The sequence below is a fragment of the Cydia pomonella genome, chromosome 17 (assembly GCF_033807575.1).
Source record: "Cydia pomonella isolate Wapato2018A chromosome 17, ilCydPomo1, whole genome shotgun sequence".
NCBI lineage: Eukaryota > Metazoa > Arthropoda > Insecta > Lepidoptera > Tortricidae > Cydia > Cydia pomonella.
The window spans coordinates 2183003-2195854 of NC_084719.1; positions in this window are offsets into that span (position 1 = coordinate 2183003).

The following is a 12852-nucleotide window of genomic DNA, read 5'->3' on the forward strand; positions in this document are numbered from 1 at the left end:
AGCGCGAAATAGCTGAACCCTAAATTATATCTCAATTATTTTATTAAAATAAATGTCGGGAATCGTGGGCGTATCATACTAGAGACATCAGAACCTTCAATAGTGGATGACGAGGGCACACTAGATAGAAAATATAAGTATAATGTTTTTGTATCCGTTGAGAGTCTCAACTTGAGACACGACGTAATAAAAACTAAATTACGTTGTTTTGAAAAAAAGAACCTCTCTTTTCTAAAACCCTATACCTACATGCACGTTTCATTGAACAAAAACTCAACTAAATATTTAAAGTTAGTATTCCATGTGTTTTTCGCCTTCAATGTCCCATTTTATTTGCATGTATCTTACTTGATATTTGACACATAAAATAATCCGTTAGTTCAAATAAGTGTCAGAAACAAATCTTTGAAAAATAACGAAGCTGTCTGGCTTAGTGAGTAGTGATAGGGAGGGGCCTATGAAGCCGATGGTCCCGGGTTCAAATCCTGGTAAGAGCATTTATTCATAACATATCGTTGTCTAAGTACCCAAAACACAAGCCTTATTGAGCTTACCGTAGGACTTAGTCAAGTGTGTAATAATCTAATAATGTCCTCTATATTTATTTATTAAAAACAATTAACTTATTAAATACCTTCTTTTTGAACCTGAACCTATCCATCCATAGTCTTACTACTTTAACCGTATTATTTGAATAATGAAGATTTTCCACTATTCATCTAAGAAAAATGGCTAAACTCCATTGACTTGGTCCACACTCTTGTTCTCATGTAGCCGACGCCATTAGTTTTGTTCCCGCCGGATAGCCGGGACTTTCTCAAGAATTAGTTAATGAACCGCGGGATATTAGTTTACTGGGCGCCGCTGGTTATTCGAGATTATCTGTGTCGCACAGGAATGCTAACTTTTAACGGGTTTACGGTTGGGGCACCTAACCGTCCGGTAACTAGCCACTCATGTTAGCTGTCAGCCTAGTCGGTAGGGACCAGGTTGATCTGTGTAAGATTATCGCCAAATATAAATTATAAATATCTGATATTTTTAATTTCGTTCCAGCGGATATCATGTAGAGCAGAGCCCAACTGGGGAAGTACCTCCACCTTATAGAAAACCGCAGCCAAATGACACTAGACCCTACTCATGGTGTTGTGTTCCTGCCGGTGAGCAAGGTTGCCAGAGCTCAACGAGGGTGCGGAGTGTTAGGGTCGGCAACGCGCATGTAACTCCTCTGGAGTTGCAGGCGTACATAGGCTACTGAGACTGCTAGCCATCGGGCGTGCCGTGTGCTTGTTTGCCACCGATGTAGTATAAAAAAAACTGCCAAGACGAACAAAAAAGAAACTATTATACTCCTAAATTTGACCGGCTGTTATTACGTTCTATCATAAATAACTCCCACCAAAACTATTTCATGTAAATTTGGCGGCAAGACTCACTAGCTCTTTATAAATAAATAATTATCAGATCTCGCCAAAAGCTAAGCTCCTAAAGCCCTGACTTTACTAACCTTGGTTTAAGAACTATGGCTTGGCCGTTTCGAAGATCTATAGATCTTCTACGGCACGGCATTATCATAATATTGAAGACATAAACTTAATTTCTTAATATTTATACACTATTGAATATTGTGCCAGGCTGTCCGATGGACGTACTCACAGTAGGAAATTAAATCACAGGACTTCAATGTTATGACATATAAGTAGATTTACGAAACGGTATTTATAATTTATACTTTCTTGTACACCATTTCCAATAAGAAATTTCATTTCATTACAGTTTATTTCAATAGCGATCTTATGCATACCTAATGATAATAATACCTATCTACTCTAAAAGGTGATTTCCAATGTTTCCAGTCTGTGATTTAACAAGCAACACGATTCAGATCAGATTTAACTTGTCACGGTGTTGCTTTTCTTTTGACACGACCTTGAAGATCACCCCCGCGAAATTAAGTGGAAGTCGTGTGTGAGTTGCTCGTCAATCACCAAGACGATCGTCACGGTCGTATGAAAATCAGTGCAAACTTATTTTGATTAGAATCGTTTTTCAGCATCGCATACCAGCATATCCGGATTATTTATTTCAACTTTACTGCACAAAATACATACAACAATGTACAAACGGCGGACTTAATGCCAAATGGCATTGTCTACCAGTCAACCACAAGCCCAAACAGAGATACCTACGATTGGGGCAGAGAGAGAAATAAATAAATAAATAAAAAATAAATAAATATTGTAGGACATTATTACACAAAATGACTAAGTCCCACGGTAAGCTCAATAAGGCTTTTTATATTGAATGAATTAAAAAAATGCAACTTGTACTTATAAAACTACATACATAAATAAATAAAAATATATAAACTAACGACATATACTATATATATAATAATGATGGATATTATTCGAATTCTTGTTTTAGAAAATGCTTACGTCACATCCATTATCTCTTATCTCTTTCCAGAACTTACATGTTTTCAATAGTTCATCCCCAGTGACACAGTCATCTGTTTACCAGCGCCGAGATTCGATTAGTGGGAAACTCCTTCAACTCCCGTTTGATCCCCGCGGGGCTCGAGCGACCCTCGTCACATCACACTGGACATTGTTGCAATTAAATATTGCCATGAGACGTCAGTTGTCATTATTGTGACACTTGGTTATGCCAGTATAATACTGCCGTGTTATGACCTATGGCGAAACTTGCATGTTTTCAATATTTTATCCACAGCGACAGTCAGTTATTTACTAGCACCGAGATTCGATTAGGGCAAGACTCCTTCAAGTCCTATTATAATGGTCCGCGGGCCCGAGTCGGGCGCGGACCGTGGTCATATTGCAATGTAGGCCTAGCTCATGATTGGCGCGACAGAATCTCGCGGCGAGATAGTTTACCCGACTTTTTCTAAGTATGTTTATTAAAGAGGGACTAGAAGTCTCGCCGTGAGATACTGTCGCACCAATCATGTGCTAGCTCGGCTGTCGGGCATTGTTGCAATCGCAATTTAGAAACTTGCGAGAAACATGTTATCCTCAATGAAAGACGATAGCGCACTGACAAAAGTCAAGTGTTTGTTGTTGCAATTTTTAAATATTGCCGCGGGATGTTAGTTGCCATTATTATGAACTTGATTATAATTCGCTCGGTGCGTGAACTGCATGCATGTGGCGCCTCCCTGGCGGTGTGGGTCTTAATGCTTATTTGAGAGTTGGTAGCTACCAAATAGTATGAAGATATCGTCAACAAAAGTTTATATTTTCACCATATCGTGCGGCGTCGCTTATATTTCCCCCACGACCAACTTCGCACATAGCCAATAATTATAAGTGTGTTGGACCAACCTATCTCTGCATGTCATTTACAGTTGAAAACAAGCATACGGCCCCCCTAATGGCAAGCAGTCAGCGTAGCCTATAGACGCCTGCAACTCCAGAGGTGTGGGGTACATACGCGTTGCCGACCCTTTAAAAACCTATACCTACACACTCCTTTTTTGAATAACCCCATACTGTAGACCCTCAGGCAAACCTCATAAGAGAGCTCATTCTACAGCTAGAGCGTCCGCGGGAGGAAATTCCTCTTAAACCGCACACTACGCGACCATTTAGGATGAGACGATGAAGACCCTGCCGACGGCGAGCGGTGCGGTGATAGAAAGTGGCCGTTGGCATCATGTCAAACAATTCTTCAGAGCACAGCCCATTGTATATACAAGCGGTAGAACACACACAAGGCGGCAGTCTCTCCTTAGACTTAAAGGCTCAATGCCGCTTGTGAGTTAAGGGATCGTGGACGATTGATATAATTAATAAATCCATGCAATTCATCGCCATAACAATTTGTCGCACGAAATTGAAATAGTTATCTCACTGAATGAATATTTTAATGAAAATGGTTATCTCATAAATATGTTGTTAAATTAAGTTAATTAAACAGTGACTAGTAAAGTTCGTACGTTTTTCTAAAACTAGGGTTTATAACTTTCCCAAGTGCCGGTTTTATCCCACTTTCACCTATTACCATCAAGCGATAAATGAGACAAAAATACGCAAGTATAACGGGTTGGCACTGATTGACTAGCACGTTATCTTTTCGCGGATTAGCAAAGTAATATTTTTTGTTTTCCGCAATGTAACGCCTGATTCAATTCATTATTTGACAAAAAACACGCTTGGAAAAAACTGTGGATACAAGTCCAGTAATGTAAATCGATGTTTAAAGTAATATAGTTGAGCGTTAACGTCGTTAGCTCGCCGTGCATACAGAGCCGAGCTCCCCCAAATTGCTCCCACTTCCCCTACTTTTAAATTCTATTTCACATCATTCCTTGGATATCTGGGCCATAGCCTGCACCGTCTTGCAACAGACACGAAACCTAACGGCTGCACCACGAAGCATTTAATTGGTAAATAATATTGAAACCGATTCCAGTAGCTTTCACTAAATACATAGAAAACATAAAGGATGATTTGGACATTCAACTTTTAGCATAAAGCGGTAGAAATTTTACAGATGTCGATGAAATATCAAAAATACTCTAAATTTTCTCTTAAATGTCCCATGATTGATGCCTTTAACATAAACCCGTTGTGAATGCCAAAAATTATTTATAAGATCATCCTGCAGACGAATATCATAGGTCCGAAATTCCTCCTTTTGCTTTCTCCAGTCGTTAAGTTCGTGATTCAATTTTGGAATCTTTCGCTTGCTCGGGTATCAATATTAACTCGAGGATTTAACAAGAACTGTGCTCTCTTTTCAAACATAAAACTATCGAGTGAGACATCTGTTTAGCGGGCCTGTGTATTGGCTTTCTCCCAACTCGTGATAAGGTTAGTTAAGTCCCGGCGTAAACTCCCGCGATATGGAACGAGGTTCTGATTGCCGGCTGTGGGAGTCAAGGTGCTCAAAATATCTAAACATGCATTTTAACAGTTGTCTCGCCAGTCCAAGGCTCAGAAAAACACCCGTCATTTGAAAACATAAACTTGTTCCGTATAAAAGAGACCCTTATACCAAGGTCAACGATTAAATGTGCCCGAATGACGTCCGTAGACTGTAAACGATCATTTTCGACTCATAAATGGGTCCTAAATTATGGTCGATTTCCGAGCCTCTCACGACATCAGTGTCTGGTGGAAAATATATTATCATTGTCAAGAGGGCGCTATTATTCTCATGTATAGGGTGACAGTTCAGTTTAGTAAGAAAAAAATAGTTTCAATGAAATTCCGCCATATGGCGCGTGGTCATATATAACTGGTCAGGCTTTAAGCGTCTGCTGCCACAAGTCGCTGATCAGCAGGAGCAACTGAGAGCAGGATGAGTCACGCTGTAGCGCTCGGAGCCCCGCCGCGACGACCGAAACTTCGTTTTTTATAGAAATACAAATACAAAATTCTTTATTTTTGTAACTTACACGGTAAATATAAGCTAAGGGATGGAGCCTCCCTGTAAGCAAAAATAGCTTGTGTTGGGTAGAAGTCCTCATCGAGGGTTTTAATTTTTAACCAGTTTATAAGGAGCTTTTTACATTCATAATACAATTTAGAGTGGAAGTCCAGTATAGCTTGTTTAGATTATTATAAAGATGAGCCGATCAGTAGGGAATGTAATTTTTTTTAAATACATAACTTTTAAAAGTGCTCGTTGTGCACGTTCAAGTTCTATGAAACGGCTTGTAGCAGCCCAGAGAGATATACAGAATATTAAAACCGATTGAGCCAACGCTGTATATATTTCATTCAGGATGTTACGTGACTTCGGCTGTTTCGTAGTTAATTGTCTCAGAGTCTTAAAAACCCAGAGAAGTTTCCTAATTCTGGCAACCACCTGTTCAATGTGGGGGTACCAATTTAGGTGCTCATCTAACAAAACTCCCAGATAATTGGTTTGAGCAATTTTACCGATGGATGTGCCCCCGTCCGAGCCTCGCTCATCACGTGGCGCTTATGAAGAAAACGAAGTGTCGAACGCCTCTGCCCGGATTCAGACCATTCTAGCGTGAGTCCATACCTTCTTTAGGGGAGTGCCGCAATACCGCGCTGTGGGAGTTGAATAAAATGTTTCAGTGTCTGTAACTTTTCTGGAGTTGATATCCGTTTACACCATTCTTCACTCAAAAGACGCGACAATATCAGAATCACGCAATAAACCGTCGCTTAAAACCCCTTACCTCTCACTCGCGTAATCCAAAACCAGCAAACATGCATACTTAACGGTCTTATCCATCTTTAATACGGCGGCGTTTTAAGTCCGCAAAACCCAAATCGATCCCGTCTTCTGGCCCGTCGCCAACAGTCTTTCACCTTACCATTCTGCTTCTTATTCCAATGATATAAGGTTTCAAATGTACACATATTGATGTCGGTACCTTAAAATGCATCCCCATTAGGTTGGTGGCGGCCTCCCGAGAAATCTACAGGCGGGGGCATAAACTAGCCTAGTTTACACAGGGTGCTTTGGATTTGAAGGCGTTTCTTAAATTAAGTTGCAGTATCTAGATTCGGAAAACGGATTTAAAAAAAGTCGTAGCGTTTTATTATCATAATACGGCTGCCATAAATTTAATAAGCAATTTAGCCTTTCTCAAGGGCTTGTATCGATTCGAATCCTGAGTTTTAGACTTTCGCTCGATAGAAAAAAAAAGTCTAAAATGCACTTTAAAAATTTGTAACATGCACAAAAAAATAAAAACATGAAAATTGCTTCTAAAAATCTACCAATTCTACCATATCATGTTTAAGGGAACGTATCGATTACTTTTTTATTTAGTTCAACGTAAAAAAATAATAATTAAAAAAACATGATATCCGCGCTCCCGAGCACGCACTTCCCTCTCACTTACGATTACGCTCAGTGAGAGTGAGAGAAAAACACGAACTTGCTGCACCTTAAAATAAGAAAATCTATAGACTTGAGATGGCAACGAACTACTTTACGTTACCAGATTAGGTACCTACCTTAAAACCACCCAACTATAGTCCAGAGTGGCCCGGTACTAAAACTATCGTCCACATTTCCATAAGTACAATATGAAATTTTCTTCTGGCTTTATCTCAATTTTTTCTTCCATTTATAAAAATGTGTTGCTATAGAATTACGACATTCAAATAATAGTCACCTCTGAATGAAGATATTCGAGTTCATTTTAGACCATATTTGGAAGCTTTTGGAACCTAGTTGGCTGGTTTTACGTTATTCATCAGTTTATCATTATATTTGATACAAGTCCGAATCGAGTTACGGGGCGATAAGCTTTTTTATCCATGGCACAGTCAATCAGGCTCCGTAGCGAACGAAACGCAACTGTCACAGTCGCACTAATGTAGAAGAGTAATAGAGAGATGAATACGCTACGCTACGGAGGGTTAAAGATTGGCATATTGGCTACGCGGGCTAAACAGAAAGAAATCATCGCTGAAAACGCCTTTTCTACGTTACCGATTTTACGCCTTTGCACTTTGGTGAAATCTGTCCTCAATAGACAGAAATTTGACCCGTTTTATAATTATAAACTTTTCGTTGCTTGCCAATACCTACCGCATTTCTTACCTACTTCACAGATGAGCCACACGGGATTACTCCCAGAAAAGAAAAGAAAACCACCCTGTATACGTGAGCGTATTAGCTAATGCAGCCGGCTGGACAGTAATTTTGTTAAATAACTTGTGGTTTTCTCAACTACACCGGGTGGAAGTGGAATGAGTTCGCATTTTTGGTTACCTACAGATGTTAATCAACATTGTACCTTGTACCTATTTTGCCCCCATTGTTGAACAAATAACTATTAGATAAAAAAATTTAAGCAGAATCTCTGGACGAAATTCGCTGGCTATGGATGAGGTCTTTGTTGAGGGCAAAGCGCCTGGAGTATCGATCCAGAGGCCGTGAGTTCAGTCTCGCACAAGGCAGTAATTTTTCCACTTTTAAGTTTATTCTAAGCTTAATAGCATCGTTCGCAGACGTTCCTGCTTGTTAAAAATTAATTTAGTATGGGTAGCATATCGTGACTTGTGAATTTCCAATATGACTTGGAACTCCGGTAGCCGTTTAAGAAGTGTAACGAGATAACGTGTAACGTCTTAGATGTCGCTAGGGTTCCCTAGACGTGACACGTAATACATTACACCATATGGTGGAAAAAAATCACTGGCTGTGGATGGGGTCATGGTGGCTCAGTTGGCAGAGCGCTGAAGTATCGATCCAGAGGTCGTGAGTTCAAGTTTCAAACAAGGCTGTGATTTTTCAAATTTTAAAATTATTCTTAACTAAGTGTTGGATCTTCTGCAACTTCTACTCTTCCTTGTCGGACTTCAGTTTAATCGTGAACTGTAATGCACGAAGGTTCATAATGGGCTGGAGCCGCGCGCGTCAGTTGATGCCTACGGCGGTCAAAGGGGTCAAATAATATCGCGCTTGCTTTAATATATTGTAGTTTAAATAAAACACAGATCAATGGCACTTCAGTAAAATTTACGACCAATTTATTAATTTACATATTATAGTACTATGAAATCGTAGTAATTATAAAGTCTCCTTAAACATATATGCATGCTGATGCCTAAAGGTGTCACAACACTTGACGCTGCATCGGCTTGAGCCGATGATGTTTCATGACTTGAACATTCATTTGTTACCGTTCGATGACAAAAAAAAAATCTGTTACATTTATCAATGTCGGCGGATCGAATCGTCAGAGGGAATCGTGTCATAAAGTTTTACCCTTAGCTAGAAGTAGGAAACCTGCATACATCTGCGAAGAAATTCAAAGGTGTATGTGAAGTCCCCAATCCGCATTGGGCTAGCGTGGGGACTATAGCCCGAACCCTCTCGCGCATGAGAGGAGGCCTGTGCCCAGCAGTGGGACTTATATAGGCTGAATTATTATTATTATTTTAGAAGTATTAAGTATCAATACTCATACTAAAACAACCAAAGTTACAATCGAGTTCACTTCAAGTTAATTTTACGGTTAAACGGTATATGTTTCGGAGAAGGTCTGTATTTACAAGCAGTAGCGGTAAATGGAGACCTAAGCTCTCTGAAAGCGTCGTGCGAGTGACTAAAATAGTAAAATTACGTGAGTGAAACCAAAAATTCGCTTAATGTTAGTATGACTCAAGACGGTTTAAATTGGATTCATTCGCTTTTAATTAAGAACAAAGTCTGCATTTCAAGACAACTTACGAGCATGTCTTGTTTCAATATCTATTTGGGTTTATCTAAGGGTTAAAAAGCTAAGATAAATAGCTTGAAACACCAGGATGTATTCTAAAATTATTACACGCGATATAGGTAATCCGCTTAAATGCTATTTTTGTTTTTTTTTCTGACAGGCTCGAGCCGATTCGGTTTCGCCAAATATGGTGACACTCGGAATTGTTTAGTCAAAGCAAACTACGTGCTCTCAAGGAAGATTTAAAGATATATCCATTGTAGTCCGTTTTTATCTTCAATTTTACACTCAAAGTCAATAAAATCGGCTCACATAGTATTGAAATTAGCATATAAAGTGTCGCGATTTGTGTGTGTGTCTATGCGCTATGGTGTTTGAAGATGAACAAGTTGAAATTATAAATACGTACTGATATATCTTTTATTTATGTTCTGTATTAAAATACTTCGCATGACTTATATTTACAAAATACATACACGGCGTAAAAGAGAGGCACAGCAGAACTACCGATAAATGTTATATTAGGTGTAAGTCGATATCCATTAGAATTTGCCAATTTCAACATTACAATACAATGTAAAATGCTTCAACAAGGATGAAAATGATACATGCGAGTCTACGATTGTAGTAATATAGTTTTCTATATATAATGATAAAATGAGTTTATTGTGAATGTTTACTTTCAAGGAAAGGTATACCGAACTGCCGGTTCCGATTTGATTTATATTTATATATGTTTTAGTCTAAAATAACAGACACGTATTTTTTTTTAGCAGCCCAAACTCAACCTATTGGGAGAAATTGTCCTCCAAAGTACTAAAAAGTTACTAAACCTTCTAACTCCTATAGAAAGTGATGCTCAAGCAACTTGCTAGTTAATGGCTTGTTTGAGTATATGTTTGAGAACAGGGAAAAAATAATGTACACGTGTTTTGTTATATCTGCTTAAACTCAAGTATTCCTAAAAAAAAAACCGTCTGTATGTGTAACTTTAGCGATAAGATATTATAAAACTTCGAATGTCGATTTTTTTTGGAAAAAATGAGTTTTAGCCTATATAACAAAACACGTGCTCATTATTTTTTGCTGCTTTCAAACATATACTCAAACCAGCCATTAACTAGCAAGTTGCTTGAGCATCACTTTCTATAGGAGTTAGAAGATTAAGTAATTTTTTAGTACTTTGGAGGACAATTTCTCCCAATAGGTTGAGTTTGGGCAGCTAAAAAAAATACGTGTCTATTATTTTAGACTAAAACATATATAAATATAAATCAAATCGGAACCGGACAGTTGGGTACCTTCCCTTGTTAGAACCATGACTTTCGAAATTTATCAAATAGGATTCTTAAAAATTACAATTTTAATTAGAAAACTCAGATCAGATCGGAACATTAAAAATAGCATCACTCAAACCATTTTATTTGAATACCACTCGACACGTTCCGATATTTTGTGTTGCTGCTGTACGTAATGGTGCTCCTAGACTGGCAGTGATATAATGTTACATAACATTGTGTGACAGGGACAACATAATATAACACTATCAATATCATATCCCTGTCACATGATGTTATATAACGTTATATAGCACCTGCTCGACACGAATAGAGACACATCAAGCTATAATCGACATAAATTATTTGAGTTATCCGTTTCAACATGTTTTTAATAGGTGTTAATTATCATACTCGTATAGGGTAATTTTGTTATGACTGGCCATACTCTTGATGGAATGTAGGCCACACTGAACAACTTTTAATATAGTGCCTAAACCGAAAACGCAAAAAAAAAATCATATCGTCACTACTGTGAATAAAACTCGTATCTTGTTCTGGCAATGAAAATAAAAATGTAGTAACTATACTAACTATATATGGGATGCATATACAGTTAATGCGTTTCTAATTTAAGTCTGTTAGTAAATTTAAAAATTATGTAAAACGTAAGCTTATCTCTAAAGCCTATTATAGCACACAAGACTACATGAATGATGAAACACCGTGGGATTAAGTGTGATTGTAAAGAATGAATTATTTATTGTTATGTTATTAATGATGAAATTGATAATTCAATGTATATATACCGTATTTTTTGACATTTAGATTTTATTCTAGAAAGGTTCTAGACTCGTATTTTTATACAATTTTGATGTTTGACGATCCTTTTGTGAAATTCTTATTATTAAGTTTACCATATCTATAATAGTTCAATGTTTTTTTTTAGAACAATAATAACTGCATCAATAAATTGCTCTGATATTTAGATTAAGATGATATTTGTAAAATTTGACGTTTTAAAAGTGCTTGTTGCTAGGCCTATTTGAATAAAGAATATTTTGACTTGACTTGACTTGAAGTAGCAGTGGGAGATACGAGATTTCAAAGTAGTGAATATATGTCAAGGTTATATATGGTGAATATATGGTGAATGTATGGTATTTAAAAAAAGGTAAACAAAATCTACCCTCAAATGGCTCCTTAAGGCAGCTGAGGGTAGATGAAAACATTACATGATCAAATAATGTAGGTTAAAGTCAGGTCGTTCAGTGACAGATCCAGGCGGTTTTGTATTTGGTTGGTTAACCAATAACTATTAAAACTACCCGAAAATGTACAAATTGTTTGTTTACCTTTTTTTAAATACCTAAAGATACAGACTATATACACCCCTCAGAATATGTTCAGACTTGAAAATCACCCGTCTTATAGTTGATAATTATAATCTGTTAAGTATAATGATTAATAATTTACGTTTCAAATGTTCGTATATTCAAGTATTTCTATTAATGGAGGTAAATTAAATTTCTATGTCCCTATTTTGCTCATATTAAAAACCTTATTTTATAGTTCACACGAATTCACTTCTTAACATAATTTATTGCGGTTACGTTTGCTTTCATTTTTATAAGTCATGTGCATTATTTATTTCTAAAACTAGCTCGGCATTCTGTACACCATTTGAATACACAACTCTAAAGTATTTTTACTTATTTTTTTAAATCATCGATCCTTACAAATGGCTTGTACAGAATGCCATTCCTCCTATATTTAAAGCTATTATAGGAAATTGTAAGTATATCACAATCATATACATGTTCTGTATTATTTATTAAAACGTAATTTTTAAAATAACAAAAAATGTAGTGCAATTTTTAACAAAAAAACATGTTTTATCGTCAGTCTATATCTGTATATAAAATACCTGTTTCTTTAAAAATAACGAAACAAATAACAAATATAGTAATACAAAATGTACATTTTAAAAACGATAGTCTGTTTCAAATAATGAAATAATTGCGTCGCATCTTAATAAAATACAATCTATATTCTGCGATAAAAGTACAGATGGAACATGCTAGAATTATAATTACTTTTAAATGTAATCAAACGATATAAGACGCAACGTAAATGACTTGTTTAGGAACTTTTCAATCACCGGTCGCGTTCTGCAAAGTTCGTTAGACAAATTATTACAAAAAATCTAATAACTATACGATTCTTATACACTGACAACATAAGTTTTTAACTAATTTCTGACAGGAATAGAATATTATAGGAAGACAATTTCACATAAAATAGAAAACTGCAAAACTCGATATTTTCTGTTGTTTTAATAGAACCAGCGGTCCACAAATATTTTTGGGTCAAAATTTACTTTGAAAATTG